The 26,023-nt window shown below is 37.8% G+C and overlaps 1 protein-coding gene across 2 annotated transcripts in view; it reads right to left on the reverse strand.

Moving 5' to 3' along the window:
* The window catches only part of MGAT4A (alpha-1,3-mannosyl-glycoprotein 4-beta-N-acetylglucosaminyltransferase A), a 102,058-nt gene that overhangs the window by 64,891 nt on the left and 11,144 nt on the right, over nt 1-26,023 (reverse strand). The gene's annotated exons all lie outside the window — the stretch shown is intronic.

Raw genomic sequence — 26,023 nt, forward strand, 5'->3', positions numbered from 1 at the left:
GTTTTGGTCTTTTCTAGAAGTCTTCCATAATATAAAGGGAACATTTGTTTTTTAAGAAGGAATAAAACTCATTCTATCATACAATTACTGTGTGAGTCCATCAAACTGTTTACAGATCTAAGATTCTGTAACAAAAGGACTCTAAGGTGACCCCAGGGATCCCCGCCCTTCTGGTGCTCAGGCTTCTACAATTCTCCTCCCCTTGAATGTGGGCAGAACTGTGACTTGCTTCTAATGAACAGAATGTGGCAGAGGTGATGGATGTCACTTCTGGGATGATGTCATATTGCCAGAGAGAGACTCTGTCTCTCTATAACATCTATAGTGTACGGTACATGGTGTCTATAGACACTCTCTCTAGAGACTCTCTCCCTGGCTGGCTTAGAAGAAGCAAACAACTGTACTGGAAATCCCATGTGACAGAGAGCTTAGAGCTACCTCTAGCCAATAAGACGCCAGGACTCTCCTATAGCAACAAGGAAATGAATTCAGTCAACAGTTCAAGCTCTGAATGGGCTTAGACGTGTATTCTTTCCCGGTCAAGTCTCAAAATGACAGTGCAGTCCAACTGACACCTTCCTTTTGAGACCCTAAGCAGAGGACCCACTTAAACCATGCCCATACTCCTGGCCTACAGAAACTGTGAGAAAATAAATGCATGTCATTTTAAGCCACTAACTTTGTGGTCATTTGTTATATACCAATAGATAACTGATACAGATATATTATGGGATCTGAATGATCTAATTTTTCCTATATTTTAAAACTTTTTGCTATTTTATTTTCCTAAAAATTACTTTATAATTACTCATCAATTATTCCTAATCAGGCTTTAAAAAATGGAAAAATAATAATAATAAATAAATAATAATAATTAATAAAATGGAAAAATGATACAATCACCTAGAAGGATAGTGCATAGTGACACATAAATACTACTATGGCATAATCTTTCTTCTTTCTTATGTTGCTCAAACTATATTGCATCATCTTTCAAGATAGTATAAAAGAAGTTTGAAATCACTAACTTTGTAAGTCTTTTGTAACTTTCAGTCAAAACAATTGGGAATTTAGGATTTTTCCTTTTTGTACCTATAATGGCAAAGAGGAAGAAATTGTCAGAGGAAAACATTTCAGAATTGCTGGACAAATCAGAAAGTCACTGCAGAAAAACAGGTAGTATCACTCTAATAATGTCGGTAAAGTTGATCATAAAAGCAAAATCTCAGACTATGAGTCTTCAGATGACAACATCCTTGAAGAACTGTCTCTAGTTTAAGATGAGAATTCTAGTTCTAGACCAAGATGGAATAGATATGTCTCTCTCTATTCTTGGAGTTTATAAGTCTAATAGTGAAAACATTTTGCAACTGTGAAGCAAAGAAGATGGCCATCTTCTCTTCAACAAAATAACTGTCAGTTTTCAAAAGTTTTGCATTTGGTGATACAAGTGCAGAAAAACTAGAAGCAATGATAAGCTAGAACCTATTGGAGATGTGTTTGAAATCTGGAATTAGAATTTACAAGTGGGATGTGTTCCAGGTTCACGCATGACAGCTGATAAGCAGTTCACTGTATTCAAAGGACAATGCCCATTTCAGTTCACATAGCTACCAAACCAGAAATATATGAACTAAAAATTTAAATTCTTATTAAAACTTATAGTAAAGTTGTTTGCCACTATCCCTTTATTCTTACTTCTGAATTATTCATAAAATTACTTATAATAAAAATAAATAAAAGGGGTCCATGGGCACAGATGGTCAATAATGATGTCTACTTCTCCCAGTATGGCAAGAGCTTCAAGACTCAATTTAAGGGAAATGTCACTTCCTTCCCTCCATAATTCACCCCTTCCCACACTGTCCACAGCTAACTTTAGAACCACAATGTGTACGGGTAGAAAGGTTCAAGGAGACCAACAAATAACTCATGATTTAGCCTAATAGCTCCTAAAAGGTCATCAACAGTGTTAAGCCAACTCTAATTCTTATTCATCTATAAGGTAAGGGACAGAGAAGATGGCCCTACTCCTGCAGGTATCAGGGGTTGCAGCTCCAACAAAAAAATACATACTCTCAAGTTCTCATATATAGGCTGAGTCTCAAAAACTCATCAGGCTTCACCCATCCATCTTTCTGAATTTTTCACTTAAGTTTAAATGCACTCCATCACATTTGCTTGCTTTGGTGCTCATCTATCCTCTCTCCTCCACACGGATGCCACTCTAAGCCCTCATGCTATTCCTCACCTGCATGAAGACAACAACTGTTCCGCATGCCTTTTTGTATTTCCCTGAATTATTCTCTGCACATCGTATTTTATAACCGGAAACCCTTAAATGAGTCCCTGCTTACCTCTCCAGCATGATCTCCTGACGTTATACAGGATCATTCCTTGCTTCAACATTACCAAACTACTTGGAGCTCTCCAAACACACCACACTATGAATCTTATCCCTCTCAGCTCATGCTATCTGCCTCCAGACTCCCTTTCTCTTTCTTCACTTGAATCCCATTCATCCTTCACAATACTCTCTGGTTATCTCTCCTGGAAGCTCTCTCTGACCTCTGTCCTCTGTTTAGCTCCTCTTTATCTTGCTAATTGCACTCCTATTTTATATCCACTACACTGTACTATCATTACATATATATTTCTTTTTCCCTGTTCAACTGTGAGTTCCTTGACAGCGTGTGTGTCTGGAGTTCCCAAAACCACCCCCAGGTTCAGTGATTCACTAGAAGGATTCACAGGACTCAGCATATAGTTGTATCAGCAAAGAGAAAAGACACATGCATAGCAGTCTGGAGGAAACCAGGTACAAGCTTCTCAGAGTCTTCTCCCAGTGGAGTCGTACAGGATACACTGAATTCCATAAGCAATGAGTGTCAACAACATGTGCAAAGTGTCATCTCTCAGGGAAGCTGGTCGGAGACTCAGTGCCCAAGGCTGTTACTGGTGTCTGGTCATGTAGGCACCCTCTGCCTAGCACAAAATTTCAGACTCCATTAAGGAAAGCAGGTGTTCAGCATAAGCCACATGGATTGTACAAACAACTGACGCACAATGAGCCACTCTTTTCCGGTAGAGAAAGTTTTTTATCAGCCTTTACTAGACAAGTTCCTAGATGCCAGCTAAGGACCAACCCAGCTGGCCTTTCTGATGATAAGTGGTCTCAGACCTCCCATGTTAACTCTTTTCTGCACAGCAGGAATCATATTTTAGTCTTTTTTTCCCTAAATGTTATTGCCTTACAGAGTGCAAGTGAAATGAGGCAAATCCTCTTAAATTAAAAAAAAAAAAAAATTAGCCAGGCATGGTGGCACCCATTTGTGGTCCCAGCTACTTGGGAGGCTGAGGCAGGAGGATCCCCTGAGCCCAGGAACTCGGGGCTGCAGTGAGCTGTGACTGTGCCACTGCACTCCAGCCTGGGTAAAAGAGACTCCATCTCTTAAAAAAATAAAATTAGTAAAATTTTAAAAATTATAAGAAATAGATCAAAAATATGTGCAAAATGTATTATACTATTATTTATAAGATTAAGTTAATTTTGGCAATTATATAATGAGATTTTATGGACCCACTAAAATGTACAGTATGGGAAATATTTGTGACATGTTAAGCAGAAAATATAGATTATACAATATGCACAGTATGAGTTCAATCATATTTATTTATTTATTTTTTAGAGACAGAGTCTTGCTGTCCAGGTTGGAGTGCCGTGGTGCAAGCTTAGTTCACTGTAGCCTTGAACTACTGGGCTCAAGTAAAACACTCCTCCTGTCTTAGCCTTCTGAGTAGCTAGGACTACAGATGCATGTCACCACACCCAGCTAATATTTAAAATTTCTTTGTAGAGACAAGGTTTTGATATGTTGCACAGGCTGGTCTCAAACTCCTATTCCTCAAGCTATCCTCCTGCCTCAGCCTCCCAAAGAGCTGGGATTACAGGTGTGAGCCACCATGCCCAGCCTCAATCACATGTTGTAAAGGAGATATATATTAATATATATAGTATTGTGAGACACAGTACAACAGCAAACTTAAGAAGCCATGTTTGCTCATGTCTGCCTAAACCCCTGACTTTGTGACAAAATGCAGCTCTCTGGAAGAATGCTTTGAAGACAAAACAGGATAGAGCACACAGTCCCCCATGTCTCTTACCTGAGTCACTATATTCCTCAAAAGATAAATTACCTAGTCCTTGCCACTTTCTGTACATAAAATAAGGTCTGAGGAGGATAGTGACTATACCACTAATCTATAACCAGGTGCATTCTCACACCCAAACTTGTTGTGATTCTGCTTCAAAGTAACTTCCAAGCCCATCTGATGTGATTTTGCATGTACTGAACCCCCAGCACCTGTATCGAAGCAGTAGGCCAAAATACTATGCAGGAGCCGTCTGACAGAACTGCTCTGGGGCTATAGACCTCAGTCCACAGACCTCAGTAAGACCTCTGAAACAAATTAACTTTAATTCTTTAAAAGCTTGATTTTTTTTTTCTTTACTCGACAGTATATAGTGTGTGTGTAGTACAGACTTTTTGGTCTCAGAACCCCTTTATATTCTTCAAAATTAGAAGACCCCAAAGACCTTTGGTTTGTGTGAATTATATCTATCGACATCTCCTATTTTGGAAATTAAAACCAATGGACTTATAAACATTATTTAAAAGTCATTTAAAAACCTATTACATGTTAGCATCAATTACATTTTATTTTAAAAATCACTATTTTCTAAAAAAAAAAAATAGTGGAAAGAATGACATCTACTCAAATCTCTTTAATGTCTGGTTTAATAGAATACAACTAAATTCTCATATCTGCTTCCACTATTTCTTTGTAAGAATGAAAGAGGCAAATAACCAAGTAACATTTCAGTATTATTATAAAAATAGTCTTGACTTCATGAAACTCTTGAGAGGGTCTAGAGATGCCCGCAGGTCCTTGGATCACATTTGAGAACCACTAATCCAGAAAAATGAAAGAAAATTGCTCTAATGACTAAATTTAGTTCATTAGTACTATATTTAAGATTTCTATGCATTTGCTTTCTATTAAGTAGGACTGATCTATTCGTGTCTTTTTTATGCTATTCTTGTCCACTACTGGTTTAAGAGGCCCGTGTACCTTTATCTATTGTATTCACTGTAATTCTTATACAGTGGGTCTAGAACTGGACAATTACTTATATCCCCAAAACTGATTGGTAATCTTCTAAAGCAGCACACACACACACACACACAAAATTCTGTTAGCTAATGTTCTGTAATAACCCAATGTTCTCAATTTAGTCTCCTCTAATATGTCATCCATGAATAATATCCTTTCAGAGTTAAGAATACATCAAGCACAGATTCCAGACAACCTCTAGCACAGCACACGTACTGCTTAAAAAGCTTTCCAACCTGGAAAAATGAAATTGGAAATCTGTTTCAGGAAATGCATGCTAGCCAACTAAGCCGAACATAAAATAATACCATACCAAGTCCAAGGGATAAATCTGCCAACTCTAATATATAAACAAGAAAGGCTGGCCAGGACTCTCTTTAGGTCCTATTTTAAAATTAGGTCCTTATTTATAATACCTGAGACATTAAAGACTTAAAAAAAAAAAGTTAATATGGCAAAAACTTTACTATGCCGTGATTTTCCGTGTCCCCCGAGGAGCTGGGATTACAGGTACATGCTCTCTACACTTTGGTTTTCATTTGTTTTTATTTCTAAGCCTGGTTTCCTAAGCCTGCTGCAATGTAACATCCAGCTTGCAGAGGCCCAGGTGTAATGGTTTTCAATCCTGGACACCTAACAGAACCACCTGGGGGAACATTCTAAAAATGCCCAGGGGGCATCTAACTTCTGGCAAAACAGACTGAGGAAGCTCACAAATCCTCCTCCCAAAAAGCAACTGTAAAGCTGGTCAAAAAAATTCAAAAACAACCATTTCAGTGCTCTGGCACTCAACCAAAGACATTCAACAAACTGAGAAGTGTTTATTCATGAAAACGGCTGAACTTTGGATAGGAACAGGTCTGTGACTTTCTTGCCAGTTGCTGCCCTCATTCCTCCCTAGCTTTGTCACTTCAGAAGTTTAACAAGGGTGGGGCGGGCCACTGCCAGAGGGAACGCATTAGATTTGGAGTATTGTTAGTCAAAGCAGCAATCTCAGGGCAAACAAACAGTGGAGGCCTGGGGTGCTGCTACCCTGAGGCTGCTGTTCTATTTGGGGCAAGCAGTGGACTGGCTGACCAGCCTGACTTAACAGGAAGTTCGAGGAGGTGAGACAGCTGCAGGGGGCTTAAAAACTCTTCACATATCCCAGGTTGACTGCAGGCCACAAGCATGCACAGCAGAGACCAGAATGGGCCCACGCCACCCACTCTCGCCTGGCCAGCAGAGACCAGAGGAAAGTAAGAAAACAGCCTGTATAGTCTGATGTGCTCCAAGTCCACCAGCTCCATCAGCAGAGAGGGGCCTTACTGGCTTGAGGTGTCTGACCAATCTGTGGCTAAACACTATCCTATGCAGACACGGGAATAACCCCTCTAGGAAATGAGGCTTAAAAATAAAAACAAAATCAGGACCAAAGCATATAGAGCATGCACCTGTAATCCCAGCTACTCAGGAGGCTGAGGCCAAGAGTTTGAGACCAGCCTGGGGAACACATTGAGACCCTGTCTCTAAAAAAATAAAAAATTAAAAAAAAAATTTTAAATGTAGAGACATCAGTAGGCAGATACTGTGGGTGGGACAGAATTTGGAGATCCAGTCTAGTCCAGTTACTTAATGAGCAAACAGAACCACCACCACCACCTTCAGGAGTAAAAAGTAAGCATCCAGAACTGCATCAATATATTATCTAAAATATACAGTAGTCAACAAAAATTTATAAGACAGGCAAAGAAAAAAAAAAAAAGTGTGACCATAACTAAGGGGAGAAAAACTAAAGGCCATCAATAGAAAGCATCTCTAAGTGCTCCCAGATGCTGGGCTTAACAGATGAAGACTTCAAAACAGCTACTATAAATAAGTTAGAGAACTAATAAAACCAAGGTTAAAGTATTAAAGGAAAATGTGATGAAACTGACTCAATGAACAGGGACTAGAAAATATAAAACAAAATGGAAATCCTGGAGTTGTTGTGACAACTTAAATGAAAATTTCACTGGAGAGGCTCAACAGCTGGTTTCAGATGACAGACGAGCAGAAGAAAGAATCAACAAACTTGATGTTAGCTTAACAGAAATCATTCAATCTAAAGAACAGAGAAAAAAAGATCGAAGAAAACTGAACAGAACCTCAGAGTATGAGATACCATCAAATGTGCACAGAAGGAAAGAGACAAAAAGTAGTAGAAAAATACATGAAAAAGAAATAGTGGGCCAGGCACGGTGGCTCACGCCTGTAATCCTAGCACTCTGAGAGGCCAAGGCGGGCGGATTGCTCGAGGTCAGGAGTTCGAAACCAGCCTGAGCGAGACCCCATTTCTACTAAAAATAGAAAGAAAGTAATTGACCGACTAAAAATATATATACAAAATATTAGCCAGGCATGATGGCGCATGCCTGTAGTCTCAGCTACTCGGGAGGCTGAGGCAGGAGGATCGCTTGAGCCCAGGACTTTGAGGTTGCTGTGAGCTGGGCTGACGCCACGGCACTCACTCTAGCCTGGGCAACAGAGTGAGACTCTGTCTCAAAAAAAAAAAAAAAAAAAAAAAAGAAAGAAAGAAATGGCTTTCCACAAACTAGAAATACAAGAGAAACTTCCTTAACTTGATAAAGAATATCTACAAAAAACCTACAGCTAAATCGCACTTAATGCAATGGGAAATTGGATGCTTTCCCACTAAGATGAGGAACAAGGCAAGGATATCTGTTCTCACTACTTCTATTTAACATTGTGCTGGAAGTCCTAGCTAATGTAATAAAACAAGAAAAGGAAAGGGGGGAGGGCATGGGGAAGGGCATTTATTGAAACTTTAAAATCTGTACCCCCATAATATGCCAAAATAAAAAAAAAAAAAAGAAAAGGAAACAAAAGGTATACAGATTGGGAAGGAAGAAATAAAAACTGTCTTTAGAGATGATATGATTATCTACATAGAAAATCCCAAAGAATTAACAAAAAAAACTCCAAGAACTAATTAGTAATTATAGCAAAGCTACAGGATACAAGGTTACAATGTACAATATACAAAAACCAATTGCTTTCTTTTATGTTAGCAATGAACTAGAATTCAAACTAAAAATATTATACCATTTATATTAGCACCCCCAAAATTAAAACACTTAGGTATAAATCTAACAAAATGTGTACAGGATATATATGCAGAAAACTATAAAACTTTGCTGAAAGAAATCAAACATTTGAATAAATAGATATTTCACAATGCCAGTTCTTTCCAACTTAATGTATAAAGAAAAACCAATAAAACCAAAAGTTAGTTCTTTGTAAAAAAAAATCTTCCCACAGAAAAAAAACCAGATTCAGGTGGTAGTGAATACATGTAACATCAGAAATCAATTAATATCCAATACTGTATTAATTGAATAAAGGACAAAAACCACATGAAAATTTCAACAGATGTATTAAAAGCATTTGACAAAATCTAACACTCATTCATAATTAAAAAAAAAAAAAGCCTATCAATAAGTTAGGAACTTCCTAGTTCCATGCTGGAAACTTCCTCAACATACTAAAGGGTATCTATTAAAAAACCTATAATTCACATCAGACTTAATGGGAACAAGGCCAGGATGTCTACTCTTGTCACTTGTATTCAACACTGTACTGGAGTTTCTAGGCAGTACGATAAAGACAAAAAAAGAGAGGGAAAGAAGAATATAAAATAAATTTTTAAAAGTTCCTAAAGAGAAAAAGTAATATACAAAGAACACAGGGCTCATCTCAATAGCCACGAGAAGACATGTGCAGCTAGAAGTAGTGGCTGCTAGAAGACAGTGAAGGCATGTCTTAAAAATTCAGAGGACACACAATTTTCAATCTAAAGTTCTTTGACTAGCTATCAACCAAGTGTGAATCTAGAATAATAAAATATTTGAACAAATACCCATTTAGGGAGCTACTGGAGAATATGTTGCAGCAAAGCAAAGAAATAAGTCAGGAAAGAGACAAACTGGGGACCCAGAAAACAGGGGATCCCAAGAGGGAGATGAAGGGAACTCCCAGAATGACAGCTCTGCAGGAGGCCTAGAACAACACCTGTCCCAACTGGAGAAGGACAGAGCTTCAAGAGAAAACTAGCTGGAAAAAAAATAAAATCAATAGGTTATCTAGTATATTAGAGCATTTGTAAAGAACTAATGATAGACATAAGGCATATCTAAAGAAGCAACTAGGGAAAAAACAGAAAAGTATACAAGAGAAGAATGAAAGTGATTAACACCAGAAAAAACAAGAAGTTTTTAGGAAAGGTACAATACTTGACTCAAAAGTATCCAGTCACAATAATATAAACACAGGAAAATAACTTAGCTAAAAATTGTGATGTAACTATGTTGAAAGAAATGAGAAGGGAAGAGGGAACAAGAGGTAAATTTTCGTCTGCATTAGGAAGTCCACAGATGATGTCTAAAACTGAAAAAAAGTCAAGAAATAGCAGTATATGTATATAATTTAGAAATATGCAAATATCAAAAAGAACAGCCAAGAATTGAAAATAGCTCCTTCTGGGAAATGAGACGGGGACAGTACAGAAAAATGAAGTTCCAGACGTTTTCACTACAATCTTTCAGTGTTATTAGATTTTTTTAAACTATGAGCATATTTTCACTTTAACAAAAATTTAATTTAAAAATCATACAACACACGAACAAATAGCAATAATATGCTTTCATTGAAGGACCAGAAAACAAACACAGAAGGTCCACTTTGCTTAATAAGGGTACCAGAAGAAACAAACACGAGAAACTCATGATCAAAGCACCCAGGGGTCGTGCTGAGGGCACTGAAAGAAAGGAGTGAAGAGGCAGCAGGATGCCACATCCTGGGAGATGCTGACAGGAGGCTCAGGGGACTACTGGCTTCTGAGATGTGCTCTTGGCCATCATGGTGCACAGGTGACATGCAGGCAAGCAGTTGCCACAAAGGTCAAAGGGACAGACAGCTACAGATCATGGAAGTGCCAAGGCATTTAAACTAAACCTAGGGAACAGGTAAGGCTCTGGCAAAGAGGGTTAGGGAAGGAACGTTCTGGTACCTGTAGGGGTTACAGCAAGAGCAACGAAGGCCAACGATTTGGGGTTAATATTAAGTCTCAAGATTGTGAGACCTTAGAAGATGAAAATAAGCTAGATTCTTATTTCTCAAACTCCAGAGATGTCAGGATGAGAAATTTAGAGTTGTAACTAAAAGTGATCTGTTCTCACCTTACATAACATCCTCAGCCACGTTCTATGTTGTGACTGAACACTTTTCCCCTTCTTGAAACACAGACCTCCATTAATTTCTTTGGCATCACAATTTCATCACATCCCTCCTACTTCACTACCTGCCTCTTTCCCTCTACTTGATCTCTCTCTCAGTGATAGACTGCACCTACCCTCTAGGGCAGGCTCAAACTACAGCTCTCCGGCCACATACGGGCCGCCTAGCACATTTATCCAGACCCGCAGCTGCCTGTCCTGCTTAGCAGCCGACTCCTCCCGGTCCCACAGTGCTCACTCTCCAACAGTCTGAGGGACAGTGAACTGGCCCCCTGTTTAAAAAGTTTGAGGACCCCTTCTCTAGGGAATCTCATCCATTGCCATGGCTTTCGATTTCATCTATATGCCAGTAATACCAAAATGTACACATCTGTGACCTGCACATCTCAACTTTATCACAGAACTCTTGGTGCCCACCTCTAAGAAGCGTTCTTCTCCTACTCTCCCCACCACTATCCATCCAGCCTCTCAGATCCAAGCGTAAGAACCATCCTCGATCGCTCTATTCCCTCATCTTCTATTTGGTACGACAACACATTGGCCAGGCCTACGGATTCACACAGGTGAATCCATCCACTACCACCCTACCCATGCCAATGACCTGTCTCACCTAATGGGAAAAAACCTCTAATGGAATTGCCCTATTTCCACTTTTGCCTCCTTAGCAGCAGAGGGGTCTCTGAACAATGTAAATCAGATTGTGCTACACTCTTGGCATAACACTTCCAAGTGGCTTCCCACTATGGATAAAATCAAAAGGTGTCATCACAGTGTCTCAGGCCAATGCGATCTAAACCTACCTACTTTTCCAGCGTCATCACCTGCAATACTCTCTGCACTCCCTGTCTCCTACTTTATCCACGCTGACATTCTCCCTGTCCTTTTAGCACACCTCGCTCACTCTTGCCTCAGGACTTTTGTACTTGCTATTCTACTGCGGGGCTCCTTTTCGCTCTCCTTCTCTGGCTTCTTACCATTCGGGCCTCAATTCAACTGTCACCTCCTCTGAGAGGCCCTCTCTGACTACAGGCATCTAAGAAGCCCTCATTCCCATCCCACTCACTCCCCAAAACATGGGCTTGTTCTATGTCAAGATTCATCCCTTGAAATAGCTTAGTCTATCTAGCTGCTCAACTATTATTGTTAATTCCTGCCCTTGCTTAGCATATCTGTAAATAGGCCCTATGATAGCAAGGATGTCACCTATCAGCACTTACTGTGTTTCCCCCAAAATAAAACCTACCCATAAAATAAGCCCTAGCAGGATTTCTAAGCATTTGCGCAATAGAAGCCCTACCCCGAAAATAAGACCTAGTGATGGGCATGGCTACGCAGCGTATCTGCACAACCCATGCATTTCCTTGTGGAGTGGTCAAGAAGCAGCCCTTCCCATCTGCCCCAATAGAGCCCCATGAGAGCTCTATTGCTTGACATGAGAGATTGGGGCCAATGGTTCTGAAGAAAATAGAGTCGCAAGAAATTCAGGATGGAATTCGGGGTTTGGAGAGTTATGATGATGTTGCAGAAGAAGACGACTTAACTATATTTGAATAAATGTAGATTGTTGTACCGTACTTAAAAAAATAACACATCCCCTGAAAATAAGCCCTGGGGTGTCTTCTTGAGGAAAAATAAATATAAGACCCTGTCTTATTTTCGGGGAATCACAGTACTATATGCTCAATAAACACCAGGTGAATGAATAAGTTCACTAAGCTGAAGACAGAAAAAGGAGCAATAGGAATGAAAGACATCATGCTAATAAACCACTAAACCCTGTATCTAGGATTAGTAAATTTCCCTCAAGATCAAATTTGTTATTGCAGTAGCACTATGCTAAGCATTAAGCACTAAGCCCAATAAAGTCACTGTTCAATTACTCTACCACACAGCACATTAGCTTCTGGAAAATACATCAAAGGAATACAATTCACATAGGGGAAGAAATGTCCCTTAAGGTAGGTGATAGGAGGACATCTGGGGTGCCCTATTTCTACTTTATTTTTAATCCTAGATTTCTGATACGGTTACCTTACTCTAAGGTCAGAAAGGGCAAAGCTCATTTCTCTTAAGAAGAGGGTTTATTAAGCTTCTAGATCTTAATCAGCTCACTACAAGGTAACTTCCTTTCATTATGGCCTCCGCAAATTGCTTGCCACCCCCTCAGGGAACACTTGCCCTCTTGCCGCTGGCAGTCCATGTGTACTTGCATCTTAAAGCATTAACTGCAACTGTGCTGGTTTCACATGTGTGATTAATTCATTACACTGGGCACTCTCTCAGGTACAGAGGCTCACAGTGATCCTGAATGATGGTTCTAGATCTCAGAGACCTTCGTTTCCCAGCATGACTAAACCAGTTCAACAGTGTCCAAGTCCCCTGTTCCTTCTGAACATGGCCATTTTCTACCATTGGCTTTTACTTAATTAACAGGGTGACCACATACACATCTTGCCTAGGACAGTTCCAATTTATACCTCTTATCCCAGCATAATTGTTAACAGTGCTCCCTTTGCTTTCAACTGCCCTAGTATGGACCATAAACTATATGATCACCCTAACTGCAGAAGAAATAAATAATGTTTATTTTTAAAGTATCTATAGTCAAACAACTGGTTAGATGATCATGGAATAGTCTGAACTTAATGAAAATCAACTAACAATAAAATTCCCATTACTAGACACAAAGAACTACATGTAACTAAACTCTGAAAATGAGGAATACAATGCAGATGTTCAACAGACTGATAAAAGTAATACAGGGGTTTTAGCATTGTGTCCCAAACGTTATCTACCATGTTTGCAGGGTCAAAAAAGCCCAGTCTACTTGTTCATGTTGCAACTAAGTCCTAAAAGTCAAGCTTATGAGTGAATAAGAATGAAAATGCTACACAATAACCAGTTTAGAAGAATTTGGACCAGAATCTTGCTAGGAACTAGAGAACGGAATGATGTAAAATGTGACTACACAGTGACATCAGCAAAAAAATGGTAGAGCAGGGACTGTCGGGTACGTCCCTCCCCAGAAACACCAAAATGATGTGGGTAAAAAGAAAAGCGAGATGTAGAATATATATAGCATAATACTACCTGAGTAAATTCTTTTAAACACACAGTATTATATGTATACACATACATAATTAATGGACAATCACATACATAAATCAACTTATAAAAATGGACTAGAAGAGCACACACATGATGTGGTTTGCCTCAGTCAAGGCAAGGGGGGGGTGAGCGTGGAAAACAGGTGAGATTTTAGGTAGATCTGCCATGCTTTATTTATTTAAAATGAAAAGAAATACTAAAAGTAAATATGGAAAATGTGGGTAATGGGAATACAGGTGTTTACTATGTCTTTCTGTATAATTTTAAAAAATTTTAATAGGTTAGAGTGGGATAGGGGCTTGGCCTCTGTGCTTAAGAAGCTCATTGTTTAGACTCAATTCTAGGTCATCTTTGCTGGCTGTCAGCAATCACTGCTGCTTTTTCATATGTGTTCATGCTCACAAAGTACCCAATGAGTATTGGTCCCCAAATGTCCCCAATTTGCAGTACCTACTTTCTTGTTCTTTAATAATAATAATAATAATCCTGTTTGCTTACATTTTGCCTTCTAGCACTTCTCCCAATCTTTACAATTCCCCTATGATCATCAACAGTAGAATGGGGGGGGGGGGGGGGAATAGCAGTTTCAAGAGAATTTTTCCAAGACGAAAGAGCAAGCTCCAAGAGAACCAAGGTCTCCAGACTCTTATTTCTCCCCAGTAATTACACTGTCATGATTCCTCAGGAAAAGAAAACCATGAAACACATCTGAAGAAACCTCTACATCCACCCTGCCTTTCCCTTCTGACAAGGGACCAAATACTACCACTCCAGAGCAAGGCTGGTCATCCGTAATCTCCAGAGTTCTTTCTGGATCTTCTCAATGACTTAATCCAAATAGTGAAACATGTGTTAGATGTCAAAAATTCCACACATTCCACAACATACCTAACCCGCAATATGACTTGCTCTTAGAAAATGGTTTCAAAATAGCTTAAGTTCCTGCAAATCTACATTTTCTACCTACCACTACACTGCAAATCTACATTTTCTACCTATCAGTTTTTTGCCAGTTCAAGTTTACCTTAATCAACTCTGTTACAGCCCAAAATATGTCAAGACAATGACATCCTTCCCTGTGATTTAATCAATGTCAAGGTTATTTCAGTGAGCACAATTAACAACAGGCTGCTTCTTAGGTCCATGATAAAAGGAAGATTTATAAGATTAATGATACTTACTAAATTGGAAATAGGCATTGAAAATGTCTTTTATTTTAATCAAAAGCCAGAAGAGCTAAAAGTACCTTCTTCTGCATCAAAACAATAAACCTAAAATCCTAAAGTCTAATAACATGTAATTATTTCTAGAACCAAAAACAAACAAAGAAAAAAAGGTTATATTTACCCTACACTTTGACACACATTTTGCTAGGCAGACATGCTAACGGTTACAACTCAGTAACAAAACAAAGATCCACCACCATCACTCAAGTTAATGCACACCTCTTCCAGAAATACCTGCAACCAACCACATAGACGCTTCAATTTAATGGGAATTTTGCTAGAGTACACAATAGATTTTTTGTATGATTGAAGTATCCTTTAACTAATGGTCCCATGAACTTATTTCTAATACAATCGCACTAAACTGGGTTTCTGTTAAATTTCTTAAATTGAAACTGTATACTTTTTAAAATATATTGCAGCATAAATTAGGCAAGAATATGATTAAATGCTAAATGTTAAAAAGATACAATTTTGAAAAAGGTATATAAAGAAGTTACATTAAGTGACAGAGATTTCTAGAAGCTCCTCAAGAGAGCTTGTGTTTAGGTACCACGGCTCCACTGCACAGGAGTGAATGGGCATTCTCTGAGAGCCAATGTAGGTGGTACAAACCCTGAAGTCAGACACCCCTGGATTACGACCTCGTTTCTATCACTCTCTATCTTACATCATAGAGCAGGATTAAGTAATCTGCTAATTGCCTGAGTGTCTTCATGTCAAATAGGGATATTAATATTCACTTACTTCCTTAGAGTTGTTGGGAGGACCAAATGAGACCATGAATATAAAAGCTGTCAACAAATGGTTCTCTTCATTGCTCCCAAATACCAACCTTATGCTTAGTCTCAGTTTAGAAACTATAGGCTCATTCATTTTTCCTGAAGTGTCAACAAATGGGAACAGTATATACCAATATGGAGGTCCAATCGGTCCTAGTATTTCTCTGCAAAACTGTCTGCAAACAACTGAGACTTTACCACTGATTAAAAGTAAAAGGAAATGGATAAGAGAGATTTGGGGGAATGCTGCAGAGTTACAAAAGAGACAACTTGAGATAAATGCAAATTATGAGGCACAACCAAAATAAGAAACTTTACACCACAAACCTTGAAGGTCAAGTTTTTAAGTTTAACTTCCACTGACTTAACGAAAGAACACAGCAGAGGGGGAAAAAATCTAACATGGCAGCAAACCACTAGACATCCAGTTTACGAAAATCACATTTCCTGGAACGTTTAGCTCCTTTTTCCACAACTCACACACAGGATTTGTGAGGAAAAAAAAATTTTTTTTTTGGTACATTGAAATAGCAACCAAGCTGCCAACAGAAGCTTCTTTACACAGAAGTTTGCCAGGACAAACAAAAGGGAAAATTCAAGTAATGACTGGCCATTTGCCACTGTGTAAAGAAAGAGATGAACTGCTTGGCAAACTCCTTTGCTGGCCCACAAAACCTTTCACATTCTCCTTTAAGTAATAGTTCCAGGCTACCCAGTCTCCCTACAAAACTCCAGTCCTATTGGAACAGGACAAAGTCTTAGCGATCCACGAAGCCTCAACTGGAAAGGAGAGTACAGCAAAATGATTGGTTAAACTGGGAAAACCAACCAATGACCATTTCCTAAGAAATAACAGCAACCCTTTTGTCCATCACTAAGTCCACGGGCACCCAAGTTTTTGGTCTATAATACGATTCCTAGTGAAAGGCACTAAGACTCTTAAGGCACACATAAACCCGCACCTTCTGATAGAAAAATAAAAACCAGGATAGGTCTGGAAGGATGGAAACAGGATAAGAAAGCAAGCATGCTCTCAAGGATGTCAGGGAAAGTACGGAAGATACAAAGTAAACAGCCTAAGAGGGCCCCGAGTACCCAAGTAGTGACAATGCAGATGTTAAAAGAAAACACAGATATAAATTTATTTTATAAATAGCACTGAAAAAGGGAAAAAATAAAATATTCAGAAAAGGCTGAAATTCAAAAAAGTAAAGATAGAATATGGTTAATATTTTTTGTTAATTTGAATAAGTGGAAGACTGTCAATATACTTGAATATTTTCTTCCACTACTAAGCACGTCTGCTTATAAAGTGTAGATAGAAACTTGTGTATATCTGTATACACAACAGAAATGAGGGAAAAGGGGATATTCTGTACAAGCCCAGAGTTTTGGAACAAGGTACAACGTGTAATAAGAACAGAAAAAAAAAAAAAAAAAAACAGCACAGTGGGTCACACAAAGAAACTGAGTACAAAAAGAATATTCATTGATCTTTCCTAAAATGATTAAGATCCTGGACTAACTCCTTTACCTCAAAAGAAGAAAACTCTAAGTGGCCTTCTAAATCAGAAGATTCTAACAAGGAATTCTTAAGTTTACAATATCTCTACTAAGTCAGGGTAATGACAAGAGAATAAGGAACCCTATAGCAGAGGGGAAACACCAGCATGAAAAAACTAAAACCTATATGCCCAATGTTAGCTTACAAGGCCTTATTAACCTAACAAGCCAAGTTTAATTTCAAAAAAGGACTCAACCAGATGACAAGTAGCCTAGATTTAAATTTTGTTGGGAGAGGCAAGGAGGTCCCCTGCCCCACTCAACACTCGGTCAGTGACCCTGACCATGTTTGGCATGAGTGATTTAAGTAGACATTCACTTTTTTCTTTTTTCTAGCCTGGTCAGATTTATAAAATCTGGTCAAATTTCTAAAATACCCCACAAAGGTATAAAAATAAGAATTACCACAAGTTAGGAACGTTCCAATATAAAAAAATGAATGAAGCCCATGGCATTGACAGTTTAGAATAAGTTTGAACATACACATGAGAGTAACTTTTACAATATTTGCACTTGTTTTGTTGATCGATTGAAGTCTTTGAAGTTCAAAACAATTGGTTGTCCTTGTAAATTATAAGAGAAAAAAGACATGTTCACACACATGCATAAAAGTACCACGTTGGCATCAACCAAAAACGTATACCTGAGTCTCAAGAGATAGGATATTTCACAGGAAGTAAAATTTAGGATAAAGTAATAAAATAATGACATTCTTCATCACAAACTCCTCCCTGGCCCTTTGGATCTCTTGTTCCCTTCACTGCCACCATCCCTACTCTTAGTTCTAACAGAAGTTTCCAGCCCTAGCCCCACTCATCCTCTCAGTCTCTTCCCCCTCTTCTTCCATGCTCGTGCTTCTGGATCTCTGGTCCATCAGTCCAAACACTACCACCATCCAAAGTTCTGCCACCTGCCCACACCTTGGTTCATCCAACAACCACCTTCTCTGATATTGCAGGGAATACCTTTCTCCCCCTATCAAATCCTTAGGTACCTTTCAGATGAACTCAAATGTTACTTCGTGTAAGAAGCCTTTCCAAAAGCCTTTATCAGAATGAACTTTTTATCTTGATGCTATTGCAGCACTGAATCCATACCTCTACAAACCAAGGAGTAGTACCACTGATTATTATTATTTGTCTTTTCCCAGGACAGTAACCTCCTTCAAAGGGCAGGTGTTTCTGTCTTAATCATCCTTGCCTTCCCATCACTTATTACAAGGGCAGACAGATAGCACCCTATAATGTTGAGGAAAAGACAGGCAGGAAGGCTAAATACAAACTATAATAAAGAAATGAAATCCAAGAACTGGTTCTTTCAGAGAAGCACCATTAGAAAGACTCTTTATAAAAAAGAATTTGCTGACCCAACTTCTAGCTAAAATGTCTCAAAAATTGTCCACCAATGTACACACCAAGACAGGTAGGGCTGAAATCTTCTTCTGGTCTGTTACAAGTATACCCACTGTGTGATAACTCATAGAGCTGTACACTTAAGATTTGTACACTTTTTATATGTGTGTTAAATTTAAACATTACTTAAAGAAAAGAAACTGTTCTGAAGACAATAAATATCTAAACCTGTTGAACTGAAGATAAGATTCACATGCCAGATTTTCATCCTCTTGGCTAGAAAATGGTATCATCTCAACTGTGGACAGGGAAAAAAACCTGGCATGTGAACACTTACTACTTCTTAAATTGGAAAAATAAACTTTAAAAAATGAATACTGACTGCAATTTGCTTTAAGTTACTTTCCAGGTCCTATTGGAAAGGTATAGAATAAAGCTCCTAAAAATTTGGTCTACCTTTTATTTTTAGGTTTTAAAAACTAAATATTAATTTTAGTAGGCAAACAGAATATACATTAGCAAAAGAGAGATACAATTTATTTTTCTTGAATAAGTTATTTAAATCTAAATATTAATCCAACCAATTGTATCCCCAGAACTTCATGTTTACAACATAAGTGGCGACTTTCCAGAAATTAACTTCTTGATTTTCTATGCTTTGGATAAAAAACTAAGGCTAAAACTAAACTTTTTTAAAAAAATTGTAAACTAGATTTCCATTACTCAAGGCCCAGCATAATGATTAGATAAAAATATGCACTAAAAAAATATTTGACTGAATGGGTATATGAATAAAAACCTAAATGCCCCAGGAGAAGAGTGGTTGAATAAATTACTGTACATCCACAACACAATGAGGTATTCTGTAGCTGTAAAAAAGAATAAGGAAGCTCTCTATGGATGAATATAGAGTGATTTCAAGGATACACTGTTAAGTGAAAAAAGTATAGTTGGCATACATATACTCTACAGATAAAAGAGTATCTGTAGGATGCTACCTTTTGTATAAGAAAGAAGAGGATATAAGGAAATGTTCATCTGTCTTCTCAATTTGTGCAACAAGAAATCCAGGAAGGATAACAGAAAATAATGAGATTGAATATCTACAAGGGATAGATGGGAACTGGGTACAAAGAAGGGAAGAATGAAAATAGGATAAAAGTAATGAGAAGAGACACTTTTCTCAGCATACTTTTTAATTTTTACAGTTCTAACTCAAAATCAAGATATGTTTCAAGTATGCAAATGTAAACAACTGCAATTAAACAAGACATGGGGAAAACCCAAAATGGAATACAAACAGTAATAAATGAATCTAAGTGTATTATAAGTAAATAATATAACCACAGGGAAGAGGAAGTGACTAAGATAAAAAAAAATAAGCTAAGTAACTTGGGAAAATAGCATTTGACTACATATTACAAGACTAAATACAAAAAGAACTGTGCACAAATATATCCTAGTAAATTTACTTTTCACTTGAAATGAGTTAGCAATTCTGAAACTACTGTATTTATTACTGGGATTGAGATAAATAACTATACTGGGATAGTAAGAGCCATGTTTTTTACCTTCAGAGACAGGAGTTACAAATAAGGAAAAGCAGAGACTAGCATGAACACTCTAGTATTAGGTTAAAATTAGAGTGGTCACCATGAACTTATGGTGTTTAGCTGTTAGGTATGCAGGTAAATATCTAATAGATAGACATGTGTATATATGCATACATGTATTTTCTTGCTCTGTCCTTTAGCAGGGACAAGAAGTAGTGATGCCATACTAGGAACAAGCACACCAAGACTCCATTCTCCAGAGCAACTAGAGGCTTCTTAGAGAAATGATTGCTTCCAGGGCTAGGGTAGGGGAAATATAAGTTGAGGCTGGAGCATATTATGGCACCAGAAAGTAAAAAATTGCTCCAAAATGATGGGAACTAGATAGAGGCAGTGGTTACACAACATTGTGAATGTACTAAATGTCACTAAATTGTTCACTTTAAAATGATTAATTTCATCTTATGTGAATTCCACCTCAATAAATTTGAAAAACAAAGACAGGGGTATGTCAAAATGCCCATGAGCCAACTTGAAGAAGCTCCCAATACCACAGCTGGGGCAATTTAAACAACAAAATAATTAATAACGATGATAATAATTTTGATGCGAAAATGAATTACAATTGTCCCTGTCCCCTGAGGATATCAAAATCTCCAGATGCTCAAGTCCCTTATATAAAATGGCAGAGTATTTGCATATAACCTACGAACTTCCTCCCATATACTTTAAATCATCTCTAAATTACTAATACTACAAGGTAAATGTATTATAAGTGAAAAAAGTCTGCACCATTCAGTACAGACACAACCATTTGTAGACCTAACTACATTTTCAATCCATGGTTGGCTGAATCCATGTAGACGCAAGGCTGACTGTACCTCAATCTAACCATGAAAAATCATCAGACAAATTCAAATTAAGGGACATTTTACAAAATAACTGACTAAATCTCTTCAAAAGTGCCAAAGGCATAAAAGACAAAGAAAGGCTGAGAAAATGCCCCATAATGGAAGAAACTAAGAAGACATGACAACTAAATGCAAAGTGGGATCCCTGGGTTAGACCCTGGAACAGAAGAAGGATGCTAGAGGGACAACTGGTAGAATTCAAATAAGGTTTATAGATTAGTTAATAGTATTGTATTAACTTTGGCTAAGTTTTTGGTTTAGAAATTGTACTACTCTGGTTATGGAAGTTGTTACTACTGGGGGAAGCTGGGTGAGGGGTATAAGGGAATGCTACTATTTTTACAAATTTATCATATATCTAAAATTATTTCAAAATAGGGTGGACAATGAGAAATTATTTAATGGGTACAATGTACATTACTCCAATGATGGATATACATAAAGCTGTGATTTCACCACAATGCAATCTATCAATGTAACAAAATTATACCCCATACATTTATACAAGTAAAATAAAATTATTTCAAAATAAAAAGTTCTTAAAACACATTGATAACTGTTCAACTTACTGTTTAATTGTTCTTATTTGTTTTTCAGCTCTTCCCCATCCTCCTCCCCTACAATAGAACAGGGGTTTTTCTCTGGCACATTCACTAACACATCCCAGCCCTCTAACAGTGCCTGGCACACAGAGACACCCAAACACACAAGTAGACAATTTCAGGAAGCCAGAGTGATGATGGCGTACCCCATGTCCTAGACTTACTATTAATTTTCCTTATATCCTATTTGAAAGCAGCTTTGCTTATTCTGTAAAGGAAAAAATCTAAAAACTTTTCCTCACTGTTTTTGTTTATAAGAACGAACCATGGTTCTCAATAAAATGCTTTGTTCATAGTTTATATTGTTATACCTAACAGGATATGATCTTCCATGCGCTACTTTTTTTCTATGAATAAGCTGTAGTCTATTGATTCAAAGATGTACCTTTTCTCTATATTTCAATAACTGAAATCAAGTGAGTCTTATACATGATGGTGTGTCATAATTTAATCAGCAACCACTTTTCCTGCTTAGGAGTACTTTAAAATAATTGTACATCTTACAACTGATTAGATTTGATGAAATATGGTAATGAATAAAGCATTTAAAAAATATTTTTTGCCAGGCACAGTAGCTCATGCCTGTAATCCCAGCTACTCAGGAGACTGAGGCAGGAGACTCACTTGAGCCCAGGAGTTCAAGGCTGCAGTGAGCTATGATGACGCCACTGCATTCCAGCCTGGGCAACAGAGACTCTGTCTCCTAAAAACAAAAAAAAAGAAAGAAAGAAAAATGGAGCTCAATTTTCAGCATGACAGCATGAGCTCTGCTGACCTAGTCGCCAGTGAAACTGGTGAAAAAAATATTTTAGAAAACCACTTAGAGCATCTAGAAATCATACTAAAGGCAAACAACAAATTAAGAAACATCTATACAAGAAAATCTATGAAGATTCATTGAGAAAGGTGAGAGTATAGTATTTGAACCAAGACCACTACCTCTCTCTCCCCTCCCAAAGCAGCAAGATAGAGACCCCACTCCAGATTACTGCCACCAAGAACACAGGGCTCCCTTGCTCCCCAGCACCAGGGTGGGGGATTTCATCCTAGGACAAGCAGGACTTCAGCTTTTCTCATGCTGTCCCCAGATGCCTGTTGTTGAGGCTAAGTCCTAGGAAAGTACAGTTGAGAAGTGGGTGGGCAAGGAGGGGGTCCCTTATCCCAGCCAATCCCCATGGGTAGAATGGAGGCTCTGCCTTGGGTGCAGTAGACTGAAACTATTAGGGCCCTGGTAGCCCTTCCTGGGGCTTGTAAGGCAGTGGTTCTACACCCAGAGAGGCAGTACCAAGAGAGCCTCAACACCTACCCCCCACCCATCTAGTGCTCAGCTCCTAAAATCGGGTGTCACTCAGAGAAAAGCCTTTCATTGTTCCCACTCCCATCTCCAGGGCCCTGGCTCAGAAATCTTACCTGGAGCCACAAAAGAGCTCCAAATCTCTTCCAAAGAACTGGCTTCATTTGCAACAGAACATAGAGAAGTTTAGGCCTGAGAGTTATGGTGAAGGGAACGGGGGAGAGAAAGAGCCCTCCTGGGATCAGATAAACCTCAGATACTGACTTCAGAAGCTATTTCTTCAGAGGAACCACAGTTTGATTAGATTAGTTTGTAGCAGAATTTATGCCTCAGAGAATTGTTATGAACAATAAAACAATCAGCTTGCAATTAGTGTGTAGAGTTTCAGAAAGAGCAGAAGAGATCTCTACTAATGACAAGTCATCCCAGGTGACTGTGGGCATAGCAAGAGCTGTGGCTCTAGCCAGTTGCTAAACAAACAAACAAGCAAATAATAACAGGGGTGAGAAGGGGGAGACTCCCAGTACTCAGAGTTGCTAAAATATATTTATTTACAATGTCCAGTTTCCAACAAAAAAGTTGATGTACAAAGAGATGTACAAAGAAATGGAAAATACAACCCATACAAAAAAAGAAAAAAAAAAAAAAAAGCAGGCAATGGCAAATGTCTCTGAGTACAATTAGCTGTCGGATTTAAGAGGAAAATTCAAAGTAGCCATTATAAATACACTCACAGAACTGAAGGAAAACTTAATGATACAAACCTCAATAGATTTGGAGGAAGGTTTGACAATGTTGCATCAAATACAGAATACTAATAAGGAAAGAGAAATTTTAAGAATGAACCAAATGAAAAATCTTGAGTTAAAAGGTATAATAACAGAAGTAAAAATTCACTAGAGGACCTTGTGATGATTAATTTTATGTGTCACTTTGACTGGGCTAAGGGATAACCAGAGAGCTGGTAAAACATTATTTCTGGGCATGTCTATAAAGATATTTCTAGAAGAGATTAGCACTTGAATCTGCAGACTGAGGAAAGAAGATCGCCCAGTCTATTGAGGGCCAAAATAGATCAAAAAGGTGGAAGAAGCTAGGACATCCTGCTCTCAGACATCTGCTTCTTGGGCCTTCAAACTTAGACTGGAACTTACACCATTGGCTCCCCTATTCTTAGGCCTTTGGACTAAGACTGAATTACACCCCTGGCTTTCTGGTTCTCCAGCTTACAAACAGCAGATTGTGGGACTTCTCAGTCTCCATAATCACATGAGCCAATCCCCATAATAAATTTCTTCATATATATATTGGTTCTGTTTCTCTGAAGAGCCCTGACTAATGCTAGGAGTCTCAACAGTAGATTTGAACTGGCAGAAGAAAGAATTAGCAAACTTGAGGACAGATAATAGAGATTATGTAAACTAAAGAGAGAAAAGAATGAAGAAAAACAAAGCCTCAGAGAAATGTGGGACACCATTAAGCACATCACCATATGTTTAATGGGAATACCTGAGGAGAGGAGGGAGAAAGGTAAAGAAAAAAATATTCAAAAATTAACAACAATACTTCCCAAGTTTATTGAAAAACAATAAACTATGCATCTAGAAAGCCCAACTCCAAGTAGGATAACCAACAAAGAGATCCACAGACACATCATGATAAAAATGATAAAAGTCAAGCATTAGAAAATCTTGAAAGCTGCAAAAGAAAAATGACACATCACGTATAAGGGAACCCCAAGAAGATTAATAGCTGACTTCTCAGCAGAAATAACAGAGGCCAGAGGCCTCAGCAGAAATAACAGAGGCCAGAGGCCTCCCTCTATAATGGGATAACACACAGTGCTCAAAAACAAAACAAAACCCCCAACAACCAAGAATCCTAATGTCCAGAAAAACTATCTTTCAAAAACCAAGGTGAAATAAAGACATACCAAAATAAATTAAAACTGATTGTTTGCAGACCTGTCTTATAAGAATTCTAAAGGAAGTTCTTCAGGCTGAAAGGGAGTAACCACCCCTCCCCCCACAGTGATTCAAATCCACACGAAGAGCAACAGTAATTATGTAATTGTAACAGACACTGATAAGTATATTTTTTCTTCTCTCTGTTAACTGATTTTAAAAGCAATTATATAAAATAATACATATATAATGTATTGCTGGGTCTATATCATATGGAAATACATCAGTAGTATAACAGCACAAAGGATGTGGGTAGAAATAAAACCGTAATGGATAAGGAAATAATGACATAATAAAATCTATAAAATAATAATATAACAATACATTGTTTGGTTTGTAACAATAGCTGCAGTATGTATAACAATAATATCACCAAAAAAGGGTAAAAAGGGAATAAAACTATATAGGAGTAACATTTCTATATATTGCTAGAACTATACAGTTATTAGGCTTATATAGCTACCATAAATCTAAAATTGATTCTGACAAGTTGAGACACTACTAAACAATACTTTAAAAATAGTGAAAAAAATCATTAATGAAATTAAAATGCTACCTTAGAATTCAATCAATGCAAAAAAAAAAAAAAACAGGAACAAAAAAGACTTGAGACATGAAAAACAAAAAGATGACAAATACAACTACATCAATAACATTAAATATGAATGAATAAACAACCCAATCAAAAGACAGAGACTGTCAAATTGGATTTTAAAAAGCATGATCCAACCATATGTTGTCTAAAGGAGACACACTAGATTGAAAGACACAAATAGATTGAAGTAAAAGAATGAAATAAGAATGTGTAATGGTCCAGCCACTTTGGAAAACAGTCTGGAAGTATCCTCAAGTGATAGAGTTATGATATGACCCAGCAGTTCACTCCTAGATAAATACCCAAGAGAAATGAAAACATATGTCCACACAGAAACATGTACATGAATGTTTATAGCAGCATTATTCATAATAACCAAAAGGCAGAAACAACCCAATCTCCATCAATGGATAAATAGATGAACAAATGTAGTATATCCATATAAGGGATCATTATTCCACTATAAGAAGGACTGAAGCACTGACATACGGCACAACATGGATGAACTTTGAAAACATCCTGCTAAGTGAAAGAAGCCAGTCACAAAAGACCACATACTATATGATCCCATTTATATGAACCCAGAATAGGGAAATCTATAGAAATAGAAAGATTAGTGGTTGTT

Source organism: Microcebus murinus, chromosome 3 (assembly GCF_040939455.1).
Source record: "Microcebus murinus isolate Inina chromosome 3, M.murinus_Inina_mat1.0, whole genome shotgun sequence".
NCBI lineage: Eukaryota > Metazoa > Chordata > Mammalia > Primates > Cheirogaleidae > Microcebus > Microcebus murinus.